Genomic DNA, 6,996 nt, shown 5'->3' with positions numbered 1-6,996 from the left:
CGAGGATAAAAGCATATGTCGCCATATACCCAGCCTCTGGTGTCTTAGGGATGATGTTTCCCCTTGTATCTATCGACATAAAGGACATGTCGAGGTTTTGGACCAAATGCTCTCTTTCTGCTTCGGGTATATGTTGCAACCTTGATCTTGCTCTGTTCCGAGCCTCCCTGTGGCTATCACCCGAAGTTCTAGATTGTCGACTTAGATCTGCCCTTCTTCTGCTGGATGCAGAAGCTGCCTCCTTTCTCCTGTTTAACTCAGCTGTCTGTTTTTCCAATTCTCTGGCAGCTCGTGCGAGCCTATATTGATATGCTTGCAATTCCTCTGGTGTGGCCGTGGTAGCCATTGGTTCTGAACCGTTCATAGCTCTCGCGGCTCTATCCCACGCTGCTTGCGAAAGTTGAACTCTGTCTCGCGCCGTGGCCCAACGTATTTATTGCCCAGGCCTCGTCGCAGATCGGAGGGATCGACGTATGGATTTCCCAGATCGTCGAAAGCCTCAGATGTTTCCTCTTGATCTTCAATGGCATAAATCTGATGATATTTTGTATTCAGATCTATGTTGGGTTTGGTGACACCATCAGCGATCTGTTTACCTCGATCCATTGCGTTGCTTGCGGTTGATGATGTCGAAGATCTTGAACATGCCATCGAGATCAGATCCTTACGCCTCTAGTTCCCACAGACGGCGCCAATTGACAAGGTATTAACTTGTCAATGCCTATGGATTGTAGGCTAGGGTTTAGTTGGAAGTAGAGGGCAAGTAGATCTCGAAGGTTTCAGCCGAAAAGTACTCGACGATTATGAAAACTAGGGTTTGTAAACAATGATTCGATGATCTCCTCGTCCCTCGGCTCCCCCTTATATAGGAGGCGGAGCCGAGGGATTCGTGTAGTACAAGTTACATAGTCCGGGAAGGACCACTGATCCCGACCTATCGATTCGCCTCACTTCTTCAATTTTGTCCCAAACACCAATACCTTCCGAGACTTCTATAGCTCTATCACATGAAAAAAGAACATGTTTGATATCTTCACAGCTCGAGGAACAGATCGGACAACCCCCTATATTTCCAATATGCCGATTGGCTAGTATTCCACGACATGGAATCATACCATGTAAAATCATCCATCAGAAAATTTTAATTTTACTCGGAATTTCCAGGTTCCATAGTTTGTCCCAGACTTGATTATTCGTAGTCTCAACAAAATCAGAAATTTGATTATGTCTACCAAATTTGTGCTCCCATTGACAGTGATATCCTAATCTGACCATATAAAGACATGTTTTTGTATAATTCCAGGCTACAAAATCCTCTCTATCCGGGGTCAAAGGAATTTTCAAAATCCTATGAGCATCAATCGGCCAGAACATGCCATTATCAATTCCACATCCCACTAGCCATCTATTGGGTTTATCAAGTCACTCACATTGTTCAGTAAAATTGCCCCTTTAGGAGTCATCACCTTCATGTTGTGGCTTGATGGGATCCAGTTATCACTCAAAAAATTTATTTGAGTCCCATCCCCAACTCTCCAAATGCATCCCTTTTTGAAACACGCCAAACCTGCCAGGATGCTTTACCAAGTATAAGAAGAACCACTCTTCATCTTTTCTTCCAATAGTTTCCCATCTGGATAATATTTTGCTCTAACAAACCTTGCACAAAAAGATTCGGGTTCACTTAACAATCTCCAAACCTGCTTAGCTAGCATAGCCATATTGAAAGAGTGAAGATCTCGAAAACCCATGCCACCCCTTTTCTTTGGTATGCACATCTTCCAGCATGCCTTCCAATGCATATGTCTTTGCTCTTCCTCATCACCCCACCAGAGCTGAGAGATAGCGTCAGAAATTCCTTTGCAAATGTTTTTTGGAATCTTGAACACCATCATAGCAAAAACTAGAATGGCTTGAGCAATAGCTTTAATCAAAATCTCTTTTCCTCCCATACTTAACAACTTCTCCTTCCAACCATTAATTCTAGCGAAAACTCTATCTATCACGTGACAAAAACAATCACTTTTATCCATACCAATCATAGCCGACAGACCTAAATATTTGTTTGATAAAGATTCTGTCAAAATATTCAAAACTTGACAAACCTCAGCACGTACCTCCACTCTTGTATTACCACTGAAATATATGCTTGATTTCCCAAACTAATTTTCGGACCCGAGTTCAAACAGTAAGTGATGAGGACATCCCTACCTCACTACTACCTCCGTCATTACAAGAAGATGATCATGTTGTGAAGCTCAAGTCCAATGAAGTTAGGATTGGACCAATGACACGAGCTCGTGCGAAGCTACTTAAACAACAGGTGAACTTGTTCCTAAACGATACCTTGATTGATGAGAACTTTATACTGCCTAAGTCTTCTTACTTATGTATCATCAGGTATGAAGAGGAGCCAAGCATCGCACGAGGAGGAGAGGAGCAGCTGGACGTGAAGGACGTGAAGCTGGACATGGAGCTGGACATGAAGACATCTCATGGACGCGCGAGGGAGGAGCGGGAGGCATGCGCGAGAGGAGGAGATGATCCAGCCGGCGCCAGGACCGGTCAAACCGACCGCACCGCCGGGCCACCCGGTCCCAGGGCCGGTCCGACCGGTCACAGGGCCGGTCCGACCGGCCCCCACGCCGGATCCATCTAGTCTAGACCGGGTTTCTGACCTGTGCCAACCGGGGCGATGTCCAGTAAGCCCGAAACGTCGCCCGTTCACCACCCGGCGCCAGATCCGGTTGCCAACCGGACCGGCCGGTCCCAGACCCGGTCGACCGGCCCCCAGGCCGGCCGTGTCCGAGTCTGTCTCGACCAGATCTATTCTGGGTCGGTTATTCTTGTATCTTTTCGACCATAAGTCATCCTGGACGCCTATATAAGTGCCCAGGACGCCCCCTTAGCCCCCTCGAAACAAGCGCTATTCGACAAAGGTTATATCCGCATAAGCCTTAGTCCTTGTGATGTTCCTGTTATTCTAGTTCCTAAGAAGATGGTACATGGCGTATGTGCGTAGATTGTAGAGCGATAAACAACATTACTATTCGATATCGTTACCCTATTCCCCGTTTAGAAGATATGTTAGATGAATTGAGTGGTGCTGCTGTTTTCTCTAAAATTGATTTGTGTAGTGGTTATCATCAAATTAGGATGAAAGAAGGGGATGAATGGAAAATAGCCTTTAAAACAAAATTTGGTTTATATGAGTGGTTAGTAATGCCTTTCGGTTTAACTAATGCACCTAGTACTTTCATGAGACTGATGAACCATGTTTTACGTGATTTTATTGGCAAATTTGTGGTTGTGTACTTTGATGACATATTAATCTATAGCCGCAATGAATCTGATCATACTATACATATTCGACATGTTTTGCAAGTGTTGCGTGATAATAAACTCTATGGTAATCTTGAGAAGTGCACATTTTGCAAAGATAAGGTCATATTTCTGGGTTATGTTATCCCTAAACATGGAGTAGAAGTAGATGTGTCTAAAATTGAAGCTATTCAAAATTGGCCTACTCCCATGAATGTGAGTCAAGTAAGAATTTTTCATGGTCTAGCTGGGTTTTATAGAAGATTTATGCCCAATTTTAGTACTATTGCTGCACCTTTGAATGACTTGACTAAAAAGGGTGTTGTTTTTTAGTGGGGCGCAGCCCAAGATCATGCTTTTGATGAACTGAAACGATTGTTAACTTCTGCACCATTGCTTGCACTTCCTGATTTCAATAAGCAATTTGAGATTGAATGTGATGCTAGTGGTATTGGAATTGGTGGTGTGTTTATGCAAGAGGGTCGCCCCATTGCATATTTTTGTGAGAAACTTTCTGGTGCTAAGTTGAACTATCCTATATATGATAAACAATTGTATGCTTTAATTAGAGTTCTTGAGGTTTGGCAACATTATTTGTGGCCAAAAGAATTTATCATACATTCTGATCATGAATCTTTGAAATATCTGAAAGCCCAATCTACTTTGCATAAGCGTCTTGCTAAGTGGGTTGAGTTCATTGAGTCTTTTCCATACATTATTAAACATAAGAAGGGAAAAGATAATATTGTTGTTGATGCTCTATCTAGAATGAATATGATATTAACTCAACTTGATGTTAAAATTCCTGGATTAGAGATACTATGTGATTTGTATGCCACCGATCATGATTTTGCTGAACCATATCGCTTATGTGCTATTGGTAAAGCATGGGAGAAATATCACATACATGATGGGTTCTTGTTTAGAGCTAACAAACTATGTGTTCCAGAATCGTCTGTGTGTTTGCTCTTATTGCAGGAATCTCATGCTGGATGTTTGATGGGTCACTTTGGGCGTGAGAAGACGCTACTCATGCTAGCTGACCACTTTTATTGGCCAAAGATGAGGCGAGACGTGGACAGGTATGTGAAGAGGTGCATTACTTGCAACAAGTCCAAGTCCGAGCTGAAGCCTCGCGGGTTGTATACTCCGTTACCGACACCTACTACACCTTGGGAGGATATAAGTATGGATTTTGTGTTGGGTTTGCCACGTACTAAGAGAGGCCATGATTCTATATTTGTGGTAGTGGACAGATTTTCTAAAATGTCACACTTTATTGCCTGCCACAAGAGCGACGATGCGTCGCATATTGCTAACCTGTTTTTCAGGGAGATTGTATGTCTACATGGAGTCCCGAAGACTATTGTTTCTGATCGTGACGTGAAGTTTATGAGCTACTTCTGGAAGACGCTGTGGAGAAAGCTGGGGACAAAGCTACTGTTCAGTACAACTTGTCATTCCCAAACTGATGGTCAAACTGAAGTGGTGAATAGAACATTGTCACAACTGTTGAGATCCATGATCAAGAAGAACCTAAAGGAGTGGGAAGAGTTTTTACCGCATGTGGAGTTTGCTTATAACAGGGCGGTACATTTTACCATAGAGTTGTGTCCCTTTGAGGTGGTGTATGGTTTCAAACCCATTACTCCGCTGGATTTGTTGCCTCTACCAATACATGAGAGAGTCAATATGGAGGCATCCAAGAGGGCATATTTTTTACGGAAGATACATTTGAAGACTAAAGAGTTGATAGAGTGAAAGGCAAGAGCAATTCTGCAAGGATGAACAAGAAGCGCAAAGAGATATTGTTCAAGCCTGGTGATATAGTTTGGGTACATTTTCGCAAGGATAGGTTCCCGAAGCTGCGGAAGTCCAAGTTGCTTCCTCGTGGAGCTGGTCCTTACAAAGTGATTTCCAAGATCAACGATAATGCATACTCGATAGATCTTCCACTTGATGAGTTTGGTGTCAGTAATTCTTTCAATGTTGCTGATTTGACACCATATGACGAAGAAGACCTTGGAGCGTCGAGGTCGACGCCTTTTGAAGGGGGGGGGGAAGATGATGAGGACATCCCTACCTCACTACTACCTCCGTCACTACAAGAAGATGATCCTGCTGTGAAGCTCAAGTCCAATGAAGTTAGGATTGGACCAATGACACGAGCTCGTGTGAAGCTACTTAAACAACATGTGAACTTGTTCCTAAACGATACCTTGATTGATGAGAACTTTATACTGCCTAAGTCTTGTTACTTATGGTACATCAGGTATGAAGAGGAGCCAAGCATCGCACGAGGAGGAGAGGAGCAGCTGGACGTGAAGGACGTGAAGCTGGACATGGACCTGGACATGAAGATATCTCATGGACGCGCAAGGTAGGAGCGGGAGGCATGCGCGAGAGGAGGAGATGATCCAGCCGGTGCCAAGACCGGTCAAACCGGCCGCACCGCCGGGCCACCCGGTCCCAGGGCCGGTCCGACTGGCCCCCACGCCGGATCCATCCGGTTTGGACCGGGTTTTTGACCTGTGACAACCGGGCGATGTCCAGTAATCCCGAAACGTCGCCCGGTCACCACCCGGCGCCAGATCCGGTTGCCAACCGGACCGGCCGGTCCCAGACCCGGTCGACCGGCCCCCAGGCCGGCCGTGTCCGAGTCTGTCTCGACCAGATCTATTCTGGGTCGGTTATTCTTGTATCTTTTCGACCAGAAGTCATCCTGGACGCCTATATAAGTGTCCAGGATGCCCCCTTAGCTGCTTTAGACCACGTTTAAGATAAACCTGATACGTCCATTTTGCATCACTATTTCATATCATAATTTACTGTTATTCATTGATATATTTCATATTTAGAGATGATACTTATGTTATTTCACCTATTTTGCATGTTTCATGATTATTGGAGATTTACTCACCGGAGTCAGGATTCTGCTGGAAAAAGCACCATCGGGATACAATATTTCTGAAGATCAACAATTAACGGAAAATACACTGAAAGTCTTATTTCTCTAGAAGAAGGAGCCAACCAAAAGGAGGGGCCGAGGAGGGCCGCCATGGGCCCCCCATAGGCCGGCGCGGGCTCCACCCTGGCCGCGCCTCCTAGTGGGGAGGGGGGCCACAACCCCTCTCGGCGGTCTCTCTTTCGCGTACTTCATCTTCCGAAAACCCTAAGGTGCAGGGGGCATCGAGAATAGATACAGCCGCCTCTGCGGGGCGGAAAACACCAGAGAGAAAAGAGCTCTCCGGCAGGCTGAAATCTGCCGGGGAAATCCCCTCCCGGAGGGGGAAATCGTCGCCATCATCACCGTCATCGAGCTGGACTTCATTGGGATCATCATCATCATCTCCACCACCGACACCATCATCTCCACCGCTGCACCTCGTCTCCGCTGTAACATCTAGGGTTGAATCTTAATTATTTCATAGGAGAAACTCTCCCGGTATTGATTACTCCTTGTTATTGATGCTATTGAGTGAAACCATTGAACCAAGGTTTATGTTCTGATTATTATTCATCATCATATCACCTCTGATCATGTTCCATATGATGTCTTGTGAGTAGTTCGTTTAGTTCTTGAGGACATGGGTGAAGTCTAAATGTTAGTAGTGAACTATGTTGAGTAATATTTAATGGTTTGATATTTAAGTTGTGGTGTTATTCTTCTAGTGG

Source organism: Lolium perenne, chromosome 7 (genome assembly GCF_019359855.2).
Source record: "Lolium perenne isolate Kyuss_39 chromosome 7, Kyuss_2.0, whole genome shotgun sequence".
Classification (NCBI taxonomy): domain Eukaryota; kingdom Viridiplantae; phylum Streptophyta; class Magnoliopsida; order Poales; family Poaceae; genus Lolium; species Lolium perenne.
This window is presented reverse-complemented; position numbering follows the sequence as displayed.